Genomic DNA, 18,636 nt, shown 5'->3' on the forward strand with positions numbered 1-18,636 from the left:
ACAGATAAGATCAGATAAGTATTCAATTGCATGTTTAGTATTAGATTATAATTAGGTTTGCATTTACAAGATAGATAGAAGAGATACTTACTTATATTAATACAGTTTTCATTTAACCCTCTTTAAGTTAGTTGCCTTAAAGAGAAGTCTTCCTCTGCACGTACTAGTGTACGTGAAATAATGTAGGGCACCACTTGCAACTGAGGCAGTGCGAAATGGACTTGTACTGAAGCAGTTCAAGTCGTAGTGCCCCGTTACAGTATGTCAGGCTGAGCGATTTGGTTTGTGCGGATTGCTCCAACGCTGTCCTTCATCTGCTGTACGGACTTGAGAAAACCCAGCGCGCCGCCATCCTGTTGCAGCCAGATTGTCTCAAGCAACTCGAGTGCTTTCTGAGCATCTACGACAGCGATTCCTGCTCGTCCTCAGGCTGAGTCGGGAGGTGGTCCTCAATGATTTCATCCACGTCTGGAATGTATGATGTGATCCGCTCGGTAGGATAGTCTAGCAGGTTGCGGATGTTCATCACGATAGGATACCTGAAGCGTCTAATCTGATGTTCCATCTCCACCATGACTTCATTGTCAAGGCACTGCTCCTCTAGGACTGGTGCAGCATCAGCTGGTTCTGACCGGATGTTGCAATGCCGGTAACAGTTATGGATGGTCTCAATGCGGACATCGTTAGACCAAGTTGAGACTGACACCTAGATAGCATGAAAGATGTTTATCTTTGCCGGCTCAACGACACCATTGTCGAGATCCTGAAGGAGCATACGGGAGAAGCTGCGCCTAGTAGGCTTTGAGGTTGCGTAGGATACCCTGGTCGCACGGCTGAAGCTTCGACGTCATGTTGGGCGAAATATAGTAGATTGTCGTGTTGCGAATTGCGATTCGCTGCGACAGATCAGCAAGCAGGACGTGTGCACTGCAGTTGTCCAGGATCAGCAGCACCTTGCGGTTTGCCATTCTCCCATCGAAGTCCCTCAGTCACTCCAAGATGATAATTTGTGTTATCTAGGCCTTCTTGTTGCTGCGATACTGATAGCCAAGGTTCTGGAGATTGACATGGCGGGAGCAGCGAGAAGTGGCGTAGTGCCAATGATCCATAGGGGCCTCTGTCGGACCCATCACCATTGCAGTAGACAGTCACATTTATTCCTTGTTTGCTTTCACCCCTTCAGCTCCCTGTTGCAAGCGAAGTGTCAGCTTGAAACAGAAGAGTTGCATTAGCCACCAGATAACAAAATTTGGTGTCCTTCGCAGAGTGCTTACCTGCATCCGATAGAACAAGCCAGTCTCACCCATGTTGTAGATATTCTTCCATTTATACTAATTGAGGACCTCGCATAAGGGAGAAAGCGCATCCTCCTCATCAACCATGTCCATCGCGCCGCTCTCTCCGAACTGCGATAGGCGCGGATTCCATTCAGAGCTATATAGGATTCCAGCCATCCGTTGGAAAGCTGAAATAGTTCATGTCCTGGACAAAGAAGGTCCAAAATCCGCTCTGCATGTTCACGGGCAACGTCTCCGCTAAGACTGATACGATCCGAATGGGCATTAAACCAAGCCAGCAGAGCTGATTCCATCAGTGAATACATTACTGCTGTCTTCTGAAAGTCGAAGATGGTCTGCCTTCTTCTTCGGCGTGCTGGAGACCGTCGCCTGGCTGACCCCCAGCTGATATTTGTCCTGAAGTCAATTGACAAGCTGTGCCTAGATCAGTGCGGGATTCTATGTGTAATGTTTGCAGAGAGCCACACGGACATCGTCCGTCATTGTGGCGTGCTCCTCCCAGAGGCATTGTTGATGCGCTGCTGAGTTCTTCTTGGGGATTGTGGGAGAGGCCTTTCTTTTATAACCACATCCCTCCAAAAAAGCGAAATAATTAATTTATCTGTGGGATACTACACCTGTCTAAAATTCTAAACTTTTTAAATTTATCAGGAAAGGGCGTCCCAACATTATTAATTTAGACAGGTTATACTGTAGTCGTTATTCAAAAATAGTCACAAATCTGAGTATTGTTATTTAATATTTCTCAATTGAAACGTATGATGTTAGCATACTCGCCGCTATCGACGTGTACACGCCCGTCGAAAGGTCGGTGAAAATATACTCGTCTTGTTCCACGAGACGGAAGAGTCATGCCGGTAACCTCCCAGATGGGAAGGCTTTTTATAAATCTTATACACGATTTGCGTTCGACAAGTCTCATTTTAAATAGCTGAGCTTCTAACGCGATAGTGTCATAAAAATCATTTTCCAAGTCTGAGCATCTTCACAAAAAGATGCATGATACTAGCTAGACTCATTCACGGTCTCAATTGCCAACCCTACTAAAGCATGGGCTATTTGCGCACGTACAAGCACTAAATAGCTCATGGCGTAAGTAATCAAGCGTTTGCGGGCCAAGACTTTTAAGGGGACTAAATAATCATGACGGGGCATATATTAAAGCCCACTCGCGCCCACCTATTATTTGCTGCCTGATTACTATTGCTCAAAGAGCGCATCCGCAGCGACAGGACCTTCCATGAAGAATTAAGCAACTTGGAACGAAAAATCGAGGAAATAAGAGCCTACAGAATTCATAGTATCATTCTCCTGATCGAATAAAGAATCCGTACCATATGAAGTGCCGAAAACCATATTTTTTATGGCTGTGCCAAATCGAAATTGTGCACTGCAATTTGCCAGAGTAGCAACCATGCAACGGAATATAAAATTGTAATGGGGCATACTTCGGTTGAAGTGTACAATTCACAACACACCTTTTGCTATTAAGAACTTAGATAATAAATAAAGGGGAATGTTATTTCCACCCCACCATTTCGTTATTTCCACCCCATGCAAAAAAATACCGTCGCTGCCAACTTGATTCCGATTAGCCAATCAGAAGCATTATGTATAACGCTTCGCATATTTATTTATATGGGCGGAAAAAGACAAATAAGGGGTGGAAAAAATAATGACGGGTGGAAAAAATAATGACGGGTGGAAATAACAAATGCTGGGGTGGAATGGCAAGTTGATGAAGTGGATAAAAAATACTTATTTAAGAGCCAGATATTCGGCGTTAAGGGCACCTGCGTGCATTGTGACCCTTATTCCTGCAAATACTGCAAAGTCTTCAACGAATTGCTGCTTATACAATCTCAAATTCAGATGGATAAAAGGACTTATTTAAAAGAGCCAGAGATTGAGCGATGGGGCACCTGCGTGCATTTTGACCTGATTGTATGCAAAGTTTCGAGCAATCCGCTACTTGAACAAACTCAAATTCAGATGGATCTCGTTGCCTTGATGATTGATGCACATTATTATTTTTTGTGACGGTCTAGATCCAGTTGAGCGACCACGAGTACGCTAAGGGACAGAATTCTTGGAGCCATATCATCCAGACTGCAATTTATCGTAGCTGTTCCCATAATGGTTTCTTGATGGCGATACTCCACCATGTTGTAACGTTCTTTGACAGCCTCTAATATGGTGGCAACATTTTGTCTACCCACTTCAGGCATGGCTGCAGGCGCAGCTGCATCCAAGCGCCATTAATGGTGGAAACTCTTAACAGTGAGAGGGCGGCCACTTCTTAGAAAAGCAGATTATTTGATGCTGACAGGGTATTCCATTCTTGAATTACACGCAACTGAACAGGTTATGGTGGCATTGGTAGGATCTTCAGATAACTCATAGCTCAAAGCATTTTCCTAGTGCGTATATTGAAATGCGGCGCACTACAGCAAAGAAAGGGATTTTCTGTGTTTGTGCATGACTTGCATTCGCTCCTACGACAGCTAAACACCAAGATTTTCAATCTGGGCTTAAGCAGCATGAGCTACGCGAGTTTGTACATCACCCAAGTTTTTTCCGGAACACTTATGTAGCTCTTTAACATATGATGAAGCCCTTCAGCTCTCGATGATGTGACGTGGCCAAAATGCATGCAATTCCTGGTGTATGCGTAAATAAATTAATTTTTATGTGTCAGACAGGTGGTATCCGGATAGGCCAGCATGTTAGGCAGTGCAGTATATGTTGAGTGCATGCTTATCATGAGATTGATTTACACTTCCTCTGATTTCGAATAGATTACATCTGTCCGACTCTTCACGAATTTATTCCAGTCATCCCCAGGTCCAAAAAACTTACGACAATTTGCTAGAGCGTTTTTTTAAATATGTTAAACGCATAGAAGATGGGTTGAGGTGGGAAATGTTATTTCAGGGCATTCTTTAGGGCAAATTCTCGGTCTGTTGTGATTGTCTGTGGCAGTTGATCGAGAGCCCAAAGGTAGTCCGCTTCACGTTCATGCCTGATGAAAGCAATAGCAATTGGGAGGAAGTGTTGAAGCTTGTGACACCAGTGATATGGAGGATCCGGCATTATGAATCGATCACAGATATCCTTACGCTTTGGTGGTGGACTGCACCTATCTAGGTGCAGTCCGCCACCAAAGCGTATGGATGTCTGTAAAGGAGTTCCACAGATTTTTGGCTGGCATAGAATAGGTGTGAAAAGATGATGATAATCATCTTTCACACCTATAAACCCACTCTGCATGATGCAGAATGTCAAATAGAGCGTCCAGTGGTGTACGATTGCGAAGCTCTTCTGCTCGCACCGCTGGCGCTCGTTGTAGATTGTCCTTCCTATTGCTTTTGTGCTGGGATCTATTTGGCGTAGGGTTGTGACAATTTCTTTCGGCGCAATCCCAGCCTTAAGAAGTTTTTGTACTAACAAATTTTGCTCTGATTGAAAGCGTCAGGCAGTCGGATGACTACTTATGTTGTCTGAAGGTTCATGATTATGTTCCCTATGAAAAGTTCGCAGTTGCAAGCTGTTATCGCTTGGTAGACGCCCTGATAGACGAAACGGGCAATTAGTCAATCGGCTCGCAGAGTTTCGCGGCAACTCAAGTCATGTTGCTGCCCTTTGCAGGTAGGTACCACGTCGATCGCATTACAAAATAATCTTCTTTTTGTCGGAATTTAGGGTAGACACAGCATATCCTTCTGCATGAGCGAATTCGCGAGCTGCATCCGTCAGGGCCATTGTGCTGGGAAAGGATGCATTGGGTGGTGTGGTGGAAGCATTGTAGAACAGCCTGACAAGGAAGAAAGTAGAAATTGAGTGTGATATAGAGAATGTATTGTGATTGATAATAATTCGTAGGACCCGCTTGTTTACAAGTCAAAAAGAAGGATATGGAGAGTAGATCAACTTGACCCAGCCCGATTCAAAACGATGTTTTTTTATCGTGAAAAAAAATATGCGGAGCGCAATAAGTAAGGCTTCTGATTGGCTAAAACAATCCCATTTTTATGTAGGTGATACGAAATACGAGTAGTAGCCACCAGATAGAGATCTGGTGGAATTAAGGTAAGGTTCCACATTTTAAATTTTAATTAAAGTTTAGTTTTTCGTATAATCTTAATGAATTAAGTCCGATTCGCCAATCTACGCCTGAGTCTTTATAAGTCCGAGCGTCTGCTGACATAGATCCATTTCTCAAACTTTTAGGGGTGAAACGCGTAGCGTTTGATAACCTTACAAATTTGTTTGGGCTGGATCGTAGAGATCACATCCTTTTCAGGGCCCAAAGGTTCTTGTTGCAAGGCTTAAAGCCTTTCTGCAACATGAATCTTTCTATATCGGACCACTTAGCAGCATTTATGCAACTCGGTAAATTCCTGTACCTGATCAGGAGCCTAAGGCTTGCCCTCTTGTTGTCAGTGTTGAGACATATGAGGACAAGAGAGAGAAAATCTCCTTGTTTGGATCGAAACATATGGAAATGGCCATACCCCTGCCATGATCCTAACAGAACAACAAAAGTGGTGATGACAACTTCTTAGCTCGGTGGTGAAGCCTGTGAGTGAGCATCACATGTAGCACGTACACAGACGACGCATTTCCCACGCTGGATTCGCACCTATTCGCAATGAAAGTTGCCCCACACAAGTGAAGTAATTAGACCCACCACTTGTGTAACGGGGCACCTTTCAATAGTACTGATCAGTACTAGTTAACCTTACACTGATTACAATGTAGGTGAGATGCCTCGAAATTACACGTACACAAAGTTACAGAGGAAGGTTTCTATGGATCTTAGGGTCTTTAGCTTACAGGTCTAGACTAAGGCTTATCAATAGAGAATAGTAAAGCTGTATTAATGTATTTAGTTTCCTAAGTAACGATCATCTATCTACTTCTGAACGTATTATATTAATATTTAACTAAGGATGTCGCGTCCTTGCGATCCACACTATCCTTGTCTTATAATGATTGACTGGACTGATTTAGACTTAAATCAACCGATCAATAGACCTAATGTTTTATTGTATCAATTACCAAATTTGGTAATATGAGTACTATTTAAGTTAAAATTAATGAAGATATAATTTCGTATTTCTTTGTTTATTTCCTCTTATAGGAAATAATACCTATGAAACGAGACACCCCATTTCATCACCCCACCTTAACTAACAGTCACTATTGCGACTGATGTAGGGTGACCGGAAATACTATTATGTCTTTCCGTGTAATTTTGCATTATTGATTTTAATCAAAATACCGTTATTATTTGCCTTATTGATTTTGACCGAGATCAACATGGCGACAAACAAGTCTGTGCGCGTGGCCCGTGAGGCCGCAAAGCTGGCAGCTGCACGGATTAGTGCAGCTGTTAGTATTGCAAATGTTTAAGTAGACGCTAATGCGTCGACTGTGTGGAATACGTAACCTCCTACCCCAATTGAAGGTGACTGAGATATGTCATCTGATAATATAATTGCAGGTGACGGTGACAAGTCACCTGCTACACCAATTGTAGGTGACTGGACCAAGTCACCGGCACCGCCCGACTCAGTGGCTACTGTAAATGCCGCCGGATCACCTAAGGACGAGTCCGTTAAACCTTTGGTTTCTAATGTGACAACCTAAGAGGTGATGACGAGTTTGGTGGGGAGTCATCGGATGGTGACTTCGTGGGCGATGATCACTCTGGTGACTAAGTATACGTCACTAGAAACTAAGTGATCTGTAGGGAAGAGTGTTACTGGTGGTGCTAGTTTGCATACGCCAGGAAAGGAGTGATTCTAGGGATTGCTTCAAGGGCCAAGTTAACGTTAACATGCGCCATCAAGAGAGGAATCGCAAAACGTTGCGGCTCGCTCCTGAAAATAGACATAGTTTCCCCTCGAAGAATAACCTAATTCGTTGGTCTGGTATGACAACGATCGATATCACATTCCGTTATTTGACTCAGCCAGGCTTCACTGGTGAGAATGAGACGGAATTCTTTATCGGCATCGGTAGTACTCTTCTATGCGGGGGAAGGATGCAAACCTTTGCTCCAAGCTTGGACAGCCTTTGTGCTCAATATGCAAAACATAGGCCTGACAAGCTAAATGCTCTCCGTGAACGGTTCGAGAAACGGACCGTAGTCGGTGCACACTATAAGCTACAACGTTTGTCTAGACAGGCAGGAATTCCTTGCCTTTCGTGGGGGGACTCATGTCAATGCTGTTTTAAAGGGGCAGGTCATGCCTCTAAAGAAGCATGTACCCCAAAGCTTGAGGTAGAGAGCAAAGAAATATTCCCTTAAAGATTCTCATTTGAGGACGCTCATCTAACAAGATGCATCAAGGGATTGAGAACCTTCAATACTATTACGAGCGCGGGAAACGTTCGTTCTTGATGGACTCTCTGTCGAGGCGGATGTTCTCATCGTACTGCAAGACGAGACCCGTCCAACATCAGTTGGGAACGAGGTTCCTAACTATCATGCGAGGGTGGATACCCTCGCCAACGAACGAGATGACTCGTTCGAACCCCCTTTACCTCACGGCGGTTCAAGAAGCTTTCAACATGAAAATGCTTCTCATCACTCGAATTTGTCAACGGATGTGGAGGGGGGGGAATCGGGATCGACTCATTTGACGAGCCCGAATCAACATCGTGATTGGACCACTCCTCTTATTATCTAAAGGAGGATCTTGATCACGAGCGAGCCCATCGCAGCGAGTTAGCGGTGACTGTCGACAATGTGTTTCGTGACCATATGAAAAATTGTGCGCAGGTTGCGACTGAACAAATGGCGAACAAGAGGACATGTCAGTCCCTTCAAAACGAGCTGGTGACAGCTCGTCAGAAGATCTCTTCCTTGAAGGAAAGAGTGGATCGTCTGGTTCAAGAGAATCAGACTATGTTCCGAGACAACAAGGCTTTGGCTCGAAACCATCAGGCTTTGGCGATGCCCTCGACCGTTCCGGTGTAACCCGGAATTGGAAGAAGCCTCGTACCCATAGATACCCAACATAAAACGTAGGATGCGCGCACGCATACCACGAGGCAGCGATGTAGAACACAAAACGGCCCAATATACCTGGGCAGTAATTTATCACTGCCTTCATCACGACATGTTTCAGAAGGTCAACCGTAGACAGTACGACTGGGTTATTAGAATTAATTGATGGTATGTTGTCTTCCGTTTCTGTTGGTCCACCGCATCAGCGATGGACTCCTGTACAAGACGGACCCATGCTTCTCAAGCCAAAAAAAATTACCTGCTATCTCTTTTTTTGTTTTCAGTGCGACCGGCTCGCACTGCGGTATTTAAATCTATTCGTTATTAAGAGTATTATCGTTCTCATTAATAATTTTCTTTTTGATGTTAAGTCTTTCAGCATCGTTATTAAAGTCAGTAATAACATTATTGTTATTACTGAGTTTGTCCACCTCAATGTAAATTAAATCAACATTAGTATCTTTCGCATTGACCTTAGTGCTAATGCGTGATGAGCAAGAGCTAAACTTTTTTTTTGCTCGAGCGAGTCCTTGTATTCCCTAGATAGTTCCATGCGAGTTGCCTATGGATTAAGGCACTCGACATTAGATCGAGCTCAAACCGGGCTCGAAGTACTGTGTCAGTGAAGCAGTGGCCACTGCCACGTGAAGAAGTACTTGCGATCGATAAATTCTTTACCGGTCGCGTAAAAGCGGGCCATGAAAGGAGGTCAACCTCCCCACATAGCTCTCCAACCTTCTGTGTGCCGAAGGCGACAGGAGGGTGGCGGATAGTGCACGCATTTAATAAACTGAATGCTGCAACGGTACCGGCTCAAACGCCGATACCTAGAAAAGACGTAATCATAGATGGTATGTCTAAGAGTACCATCTTTCCGTCTATGGATCTGATGGATGAATTTTATCAGATCCTTATGCGTGAACAAGACATCCCGTACACAGCAGTGAGCACTCCCAGTGGGATGCTTTGGAAAAAGCTATTAATGCCACAGGAGCTTAGTAACGCTCCTGCAACTTTCAACAGATGCGTAACGAATCCGTTGAGTCCGGTGCAAAAATTCGCACCGAGTTATTTTGACGATTTTTTCGTCCATAGTCAGACAATTGACAGAAAGGCGGACGTGGAAGTTCATAAAAATCACGTTCGTCAGATTTTTACATTTATGCAAAAGCACATGTTGCACGCAAATCTCGAGAAGTGCATATTCGCTGCAAGCGAAAAAACACTTCTTGGGTGCATCGTCGGTAAACACGGCGTGCGCCCTGATCCCGAAAAGATCAAGGCAATTACCGACTGGCCATTTCCAGTCGATGTCAAGGGACTTAGAAAGTTCCTTGGGCTAGCGGCGTACTTGCACAAGAACTCCCGCAATTATGTTGAGAAGGCAGATCATCTCTCTCGTCTCTTCAAAAAAGACGGAGAATGGTTATGGCACGCTGATTGTCAGCGTTCCTTTGAAGATATCAAGCAAAGCTTGATGCAATCGCCTATCTTGGCGATTGCAGATCAAGACAGACCATTCCATGTGGTCTGTGACGCCAGCGATTTCGCAATCGGCTGTGCGTTAATGCAATACGATACAGATGGCGCGGAGCGCGTCGTCTGTTACCAATCGCGTCAGCTGCAACCAGCTGAACGCAATTACCCAGTGCATGACAAGGAACTCCTTGCCATGAAATATGCATTGGCTAAATTTAGGATCTACCTCCTAGGAGATAGATTGTACAACGTATATGCGGACCATGCGTCATTATGCACGGCCGTAAATAGCCCACACCACTCGCAAAGAATGGCGAGGTGTCTTTCCTTCTTCGCGGCGTATAATTTCTCCGTAGAATATAAACCAGGACGACTTGATGTCGTCGCTGATGCTGTTCGTCTTCGGGAAATCCGAAAACGAAGTCCATAGATACGGACTGCCAACATTCTGCCGAAGTGGGAGAGGTTAAAGAGGTACACGGCGGGGCTTCACCCGTTGACATACCTCGCAAGCACGAATGTACTTGCGCAAGAATTGATACTGGCATGGCCAGTAAATGTCGTGACTTGCTGTAAGATAAGTTGTCTCACGTCCACGATGTCCACTTGTTGGTCTTTGGGCACTCATACATGATGCGCAAGCGCGAATCATTGTACAACTTTGAGCTTAGGGGTAGCTTCAGAGTCCGCATCATTAGGGCATTTCGACCCTACTGCACTTCTGCATTTCCCGACCCCTCAGTCGTTGATGCAGAACTCAGGCATCTCGCACGCAAGTTCTTGCCGTCGCCCTTTGGGTAGGGAGTCCTCTTGCTGGGCGTCTTCGCCCCAACAGGGACCCTGGCATAGCAAAGAGCCATCATATGGCCGCGCTTGCCCGCATTTTAAACAGACCACGTCTGCATTGCCCAACTTCAAGGGAGTGGCATCTGACCTCTCGGCCGACGGCTTATACCAAGCTATCGCCGAGACACAGCTGTAGGATTGCTCCTCAACTAAGGCAATTTGGATTGCCTTTTCCATCGTCGATGGCACCTTTCTGAAAAGGACCTGTTGCGATGGGCCATGCCGTAGTTCGTTCAAAAACATGGGCACCTTAATGTGCTCCGGGATCTGACCTACAGTAATGGACGCCGACAGCGAGCGCATCTCTTGCACATACTCTTGCAGAGATCGCTTCGCCTGTCGCGGTCCAAAGAGGCGCGCCTGAAGCAACACTTCGTTGTTCGGCGGCTGGTACATGGCGCGAATGTTTTTTTTTAAGATCGCCCATGTAGGGAACGCCTTTCTGTCCGCCATAAGCGCCGAGTAAGCCCACTCTGAGGCCTTACCACGCAGATGCGACATGGCGTACGACACCATCCGTGATGAGATGCGCGACACCGCATTGCTCCACAGCTAACAGCTTGTGAACATTCGTGTTCGCTGCAGTTCCATCCGAATGGGCCTCAGCTGATGCGGCCGGCAGAGAGCATCTTAACAGTCCTGATAAGAGCCTCGCTCCAAGCTTGCTCATGCCTCAGCTCATCCTGAGTCTGAGTGACGGACTCCGCCGCAGCATGGCTATGTGCCACGGACACGGCTCTTCGCTGTCCGAGCACGAATGTCTCAAACTTCTCCAACTGAGAAACATGTTGCTCAAAAGTTTGGCCAGGGCTTGTTCACCAAGTCCCTGCGCCAAGTGCCCTGCCACCTCCCGATGATTCTCGGAGAGGTGGGGAAACGAGCCCAATCGATGTTGAGGCTCATCCTCACGTACACACGCAGAGATGCGGGTCGTGGGAAGGATATCAAGCGCTACGAAGTGTAAGCGGCACGTCTTATTATGGTAACGCTCTACTTAGACACACACCATAGCATAGCGAGGACGCGGTTAAACCGTCTTCTCTTGCGTGCAGTGAGGTAGTTGTGGTGGGCGCCTTAGAGACCTCACCCAACGCACTTAAAAGTGTCGTCACGGGAGCGGTGATCCGGCTCCTCGGATTATCGCTCCCGTGACGACACTTTTACCGCACTTACCAAGTTGGAAGCAGCTTTCAGAATGACATAAATCTAATCGTATTAAATTTATGTACCTATTTTTACCAATCAGAAATGTCATCGGTGTGGATAATTCTATTATGTATGGCTAGCTTATCTTTCTAGATACCTCGCGCAACGGATGACGCTAGCCGTCATCCCTCCTAATGTGAATGCACCTATGTGCATCACATACACATGAGCTGGTCACAAATGTGAATCACACCCGAGTGGTGGGTCTAATTACTTAATTTAAGTAATTGACCATCCCCTTAAGTACACCAAGTGTACTTAACGGGGATTGTGTAACATTCGGGCAACTTTAGCCCGTTACAGAATTGGTCAGAGAATTCTCAAGCGCCAGGAATTAACGCTGAGTACTTTATCTAGGAGGCGGAATACAAGAGATGTTTGATATGAGCAAAGTTGTAACGGGGCACTGCTGACTTGTACTGCTTCAGTACAGGTCCACTTCGCTCTGCCTCAGTGGGAGTGGTGCCTCACGTCACTTCACCAACACTTGTACGTGGAGAGGAAGACTCTCTTTAAAACACTTGATATAAAAGGGTTAAAGATTACTGTATTAAATATAATTAAGTTCTTCTCGTTTTATATCTATTTATGCTAACTTGTTTATATACTAATAATAAATATGTAATAAAAGTCTTATCTGTCACTCTCTTTGCGCGCGTCCAGCGCTGACTGTACCGCGGAGCAAGTAAATACAATGGCCTAAATCTACCAATGGATAAACTTTCCGAATATTACTTTGTAAAGTAATATTTCTTAATATTCTCTACCTTTTAGATAATATATTGATTAACAACCTTTAAGTGTTAATTTCATGTAGCGATGCACCCAGTTACATCACTTCTCCTTAAAAAGACAATCACTCTGACTGTCACCGAATAGAGTGGTCACTATAAGAACACTTATAAAAACGATGTTGATTGGTCAGGACATCATTTTCAATTCTATCGCAAGGTTAAAAGTCCATGCGGTGTGCGAATAGTGCGGAGCCTTAGGCTGCAGTTCATGCAGCCGCGAGTGACGCATTATTGTCTCTTGCGACAGACCTCCCCCACTCTAAATGCTGTGCGTGCACGTAGTGGGTAACCACGCGAATGCGACCCCTCTTTGGAGGTTGAATACAAATGCAAGTCGGACGAATCGGCCGACTCGGAGAGAACAGAACAGCCTTCAAATGAGGGGCTAAAATCGGATAGATGTGCTATTTTTTAGCATTCGCAATAGCATATTCAGTTTCGACGATGAGAATGATTCCTCATCGCCAGCACCGTCTCTCGTGTCGTCACCCGCACATATTTCTGTTCGTGGTGATGACGTAAGCCATCGTAATAAAAGTTCTTGGGGTACCCCCGCTACAGTGGGTACCACTCAGCGGAGCGTATACAATAAAATGTCTCGTCTTGCCCTGAGAAGAAGCCTTGGCTTTTGCCCAAACGGCTACTCAATAGCTTGTCTGGAGAGACAACTCCTCAGGATAAATATCCTAATTTATTGCGACAAAGCTACATGCCTTGATCCCGTGCGAAGAACTTTCGCGCTGAGAAAGATTTTCATTTCGATGCTTTTCTTAAGCATCGATGGTACAGTGGCAACAACAAACGAGATAAAATCTCGTTGATGCAAGCCTGGACGCGTATATTCGCAATGTCAAAGACATTGGACGCGAAGCCTGGCTTCAAAGCCTTAACGCGATTCGCGTTAAGTTTGAGAAATGAACTCTAACCGGTTCAAGGTTTAAATTGCATCGGTTGTCACGTGAGGCAGGACTTCCATACCTCACGTGGGGTGATCCATAATCGTGTTATGTTGACAAACGAAACGAGTAAAAGGGGATGTCTTTCCCTTTTCTTCGCCCTGGGGAAGGGCTCGCATCTCTATCGAGATGCACGATGCGAATGACGTTTTGCAATCGATTTACAAGCTCCAGGGGCGCGTTTTTTTGGATGGGTCAGAAGGTCCATTGGATGGGTCTCGTCATACAGACGGACGAGGCCCTCAATATCAACAACCAGCTGGAAACGAGGCTCTCAGCTATCATGTGAAGGTGGATAACCGCGCCACCGAACAAGATAACTCGTTCGCTGCCCCTTCACATCACGGTGGTTTTGAGTACGTTTCACAAGGAAAGGCTGACCACTGTGGGAATCCACCAAAGGTTGTGGCAGAGAAGGAAAATTTAGATCCGACCCATGTGTCGAATCTAGGGTCGACGATCGACCGCTACCTCCAAAAGTTGGAAGATGGACTTGATCACGAGCGCGGTAAGCGTCGCTCGTTGGAGCAGACGGTGAAGGCTCGCTATAGAGATTTGTTGGAAGACCTTTCGAAGAGTCCGTACTCCATGTTGGAGTACGAACGGAAATATCTCGCTCTTCGTGATAAGCTTTATTCTGCACATCGCGGTTTCGAGGATCTTCGGACCTGGCATGAGAAACTACAGATTCAACAAAAAAATTTGGTCGTGACCACAAGAATATTTTAGGGATTATTGAAAAGGGTGGTCAGATCTGTCCTCGAAAGAAACCGCGTACTGATGGTACGGGCGGAGCCGACCAACGTAAACGCAGAATGAGTTCGCATCCTACGTGGCAATCTTATTGTGTACGCATTGCCTCTGCGATGCAGTACACGGAAAGACTCAATGAACTTGGGTAGTAGCTTACTACTACCCACATTAGTGACCACACGCTTAGGTAAGTTTACCGTAGACAGTAGTACTAGATTATTAATTTTAAACGAAAGAACATTTGCTCTTCCAATGTTTGTCTGCGTTCCGTTGCTGACGTTCACTGCGTTAGCAATGATATCCTGCACGAAAAGAACTACTGATTCTCGACCCAGCAAAAACCCTTCTGCTGACTCATTTGTTTTGTCTTTCCCAGTGCGCTTTGTGTGCAATGCCCTAAGGGCTTTCTTATCTTCGAAGTCGATTTCTTTGACATCGACATCATTCGCGTCGTTAGCAACTACAACGCGTGATGAGCATGAGCCAGAAATAGCTTTGCTCGTGCGAGTCCCCCCTTAAACGAAAGGAACCCTCTAATTGGGTGGGTATGCGTGGATGGCGTAAGCCATTCGCGAAGCACAGTGTATGCGTTGTAGACGCATGCACCGAATTATTGATGGCGAATTCGACCATCGGTATAACCTCGGTCCAATTCGGAAACAATCAGGCGTAACTTCAAAGTATTTTTTCGAGGACGCATTTACGCGTTGCATCTGACCATCTGTAGCTGGATTATCAGAAGTTGACATTGTCAGCCGTGTTCCGAGAGATCGGGTTGCCAAAACCCCGCCGTAAACCGTGGAGTTTGAATACCTTGTCGATTTTAAGACACGGGCACACTCCGGAGCCGTGATCGACTTTGGTACTGCAACTAGATGTTCCATCGTGCTGAATCTGTCTACAAAAACAAGAATTCAATTGTTTTTGTGATCGTCTTCGGGAAACCCGTAGACGAAGTCCATGAATACGGACTGCCAACATTCTGCGAGAAGTGGTAGAGGTTGGATAGGGGCACGGGATGAAGAGCTAGACTTCACCCGTTGACATACCTTTAAGAACGAATGTACTTCCGCACGAACTGATAGGCGGGGCCAGTAAATGTTACGACTTACTGTAAGATAAGTTTTCTCACGTCCACGATGCCCACTTGTTGGTGCATCGTGACACTCATACATGATGCGCAAGCGCAAACCATTGTGGGTTGGAACGACGACACGTAGAGTGTCGCCGGCAACGGCTGCGTAGTACAGTAAGCCATTGCGTGTTGTGTATCGATAGGATGACGATCGATATAAAACCGTAAAACCTTAAAAGATTTATCAAATGGATTCATCAGATGATCCATTAAACGCAGAAGGTCCTTGGTCTCAACAGATTCGTTACGCATCTGTTGAAAGTTGCAGGGGCATTACTAAGCCCCGGTGGTATTACGAGCTATTTCCAGAGCATCCCACTGGGAGTGCTCACTGCTGTGTACGGGATGTCTTGTTCACGCATAAGGATCTGATAAAAATCATCCATCAGATCCATAGACGGAAAGATGGTACTCTTAGACATACCATCTATGATTACGTCTTTTCTAGGTATCGGCGTTTGAGCCGGTACCGTTGCAGCATTCAGTTTATTAAATGCGTGCACTATCCGCCACCCTCCTGTCGCCTTTGGCATACAGAAGGTTGGAGAGCTATGTGGGGAGGTTGACTTCCTTTCATGGCCCGCTTTTACTCGATCGGTAAAGAATTTATCGATCGCAAGTACTTGTTTACGAGGCGGTGGCCACTGCTTCATGACACAGTACATCGAGCCCGGTTTGAGCTCGATGATATCAAGTGCCTTTATCGTTAGGCAACTCGCATGGAACTACTTCAGGGAATACATCCCTGAGTTCTATTTAATTCTCGTATAGAGGATTTGTCTTAAGTGACTTTCAGGATTGAGTATCATTTCTCTAAATCCAAGTCTTCACATCGAGGACACTTTCGTTCATTGAAGAGCTGCTGAGATCCCGTTCGTTTTGTGCAATAGGTCGACTCTATTCTCGACCTAGGATCATCGGTTGCCCCTTTAAACAACCGGTATATTCCTTGAATGTCACCAACTAGGCGTACATTCATTTCTCAATCGCTGCTTGTGTATTAGCACAGCCGCCGGCAGCTGACTCCTCAGTGTGATTAGTAATCACACTGTGATCTGGTCCTGTCGTACTAACGACCGTACCACAAGTGAGGCCATCGCACTCACTCGTAGTACATCCACACGCTTGTGGACGCTCCAAGACGTTCATCAGATGGCCATCTGATGAACAAGTGGCAGGCATCTTTACGGATCGATGCTGCCAGCTGATCCTTGGCTCGTATTTTCTGAGCCAAGGTAAACCTAGGATGACATCAAATTTGTCATCCAAATCCAGTACGATGAAATCATCATCATACTGTAAATCTCTTAACGTGTAGTGAAATTTCACTACGCGTTTCATTACTGTTATCGATGCGCCTGTCGCTAGACGCACCGTCATCCTCGTTGGAGGGATGTCGCGCTCAACATATTTGAGCCTACGACCCTCTAGTGACTGGCGACGAATAAAGTTATTCGACGCTCCGCAGTCCACTAGAGCTCTAAGTTACAAATCATTTGTCACTTTTAACTTCAAGGTGATGAGGTATCCCTCATCATCAGGTGCAGAGACACATAATGATTGTGTGTCTGGAGCAACTTTAGTCAAGAGATTTGCAAATTCTCTTGAGTTGCTGGATCAGTAGGGCGCTGCGCCGCTACTGACCCCGAAAGTTTTTTTTGCGGTCCGCCTCGCTGTTGCGATTTCGCAACAACGTCGGACCCCCGACCGTTGCCCTTTTTGGCATTCGGTCCATTATTACGTTCAGTACCTCTCGGTACTGGGCGTGGGGCACTACACTCCTAAGCGTAATATCCTAACTTTTGGCAGCGATGGCATTTCTGCAATCGCTTATTGTTTGAAACGCGAGGTTTCTCGCTTTCGACATAAGAGAGGTCCATAGTTTCCGGAGCTCCAAGCTCGTGTTGTCTTAGAGGACGACGCGATGACAAACTAGCTTGTGCCTGTCTCAAGCTAAAGTCTTCGTGTTCCGCAAACGGATATTGCTTCTTCAAGCGTAACCAGTTCCAAGCGGATCATGTGGGTCTCCATGGGACCATCCGTAAGAACACCATAATCAACGTGCGTTCATGAACTTAGTTATTCGTGATACAACTCGCTAAGAGTCGTATGTGCTAGGCAATAGCGTGAACATCGCATCGCGCTTGCCTTGCTTGAGTTTCAGAAGTTCTGATCGAGCTCTCAACTTAACCCTTGGCGGTTCAGACGTATGTTTGAGCCGGGTTATAAAAGCCTCTAGCGACTCAAAGACATATGGATCGCGCAACTTAAGGCCTAGTGTCCAAGTTTTGGCACGACTTGCCAAATTTGACTGTGCAAATGCGACTTGCATTTGCTCGTCGACGATGGGACGAGCCCTTATGGCATCGGCCAACTCGACGAACCATTTTAAGAGGGAGTCTTCGTCGACTCTTCTATACTTATAGATGTCAATTTTTAAGATTTCGAGACGACGCGGAGACGACGGTGTGCGTCACCCCAGGTACAAAGGTCTGTCTGTACCTTTTAACCTCAACAGTTCTGCCTGTTGAGAGCCTTGCTGATTAAGAAAGGCTACTTTTTCCTTCATCTCGTCAAGTTCATGTTGTATGAACTTCGCGATGGCTGATTAGAGGACATCTCTGTCCAAACTGGACAGCATGGCCAAGATGGCATCATTCCCTGCCCATTTGATCTGCCTACAGTAACAGCTACACAAATATGTGCTTTTAAAGTGTTTAACTACGGTCGAACTCATTCGTTTTGACCGCACTCCTTTCTATGTCACTTAGAAAGGAGTAGTTTTCACGCGAAACGTGATGCGTATTTGCATTATCATCTAACATGTCCATGTTAGATAATGAATTGTGGTCCTTGGACGGACTACAAAGTGCTACCAGGTGTAACGGGGTACTGCCGACTTGTACTGCTTCAGTACAAGTCCACTTCGCACTGCTTCGATGCGAGTAGTGCCTCACGTACACTTGTACGTGCAGAGGAAAACTCTCTTTTATAACACTTGCTTTAAATAGGGTTAAAAGAAAATTGTATCTAATATAATTCAGTTCTTCTGTTTCTATCCATTTAATACTAACTTAATTACAAACTATACAAAACATGTAGTAAAGTCTTAACCGTCTCTCTCTTTGCGCGCGTCCAGCGCTGACTGGAC

The sequence above is a fragment of the Bremia lactucae genome, assembly GCF_004359215.1.
Source record: "Bremia lactucae strain SF5 chromosome Unknown BlacSF5_NotPlaced_169_SHOA01000113.1_291909bp, whole genome shotgun sequence".
Taxonomy (NCBI): domain Eukaryota; phylum Oomycota; class Peronosporomycetes; order Peronosporales; family Peronosporaceae; genus Bremia; species Bremia lactucae.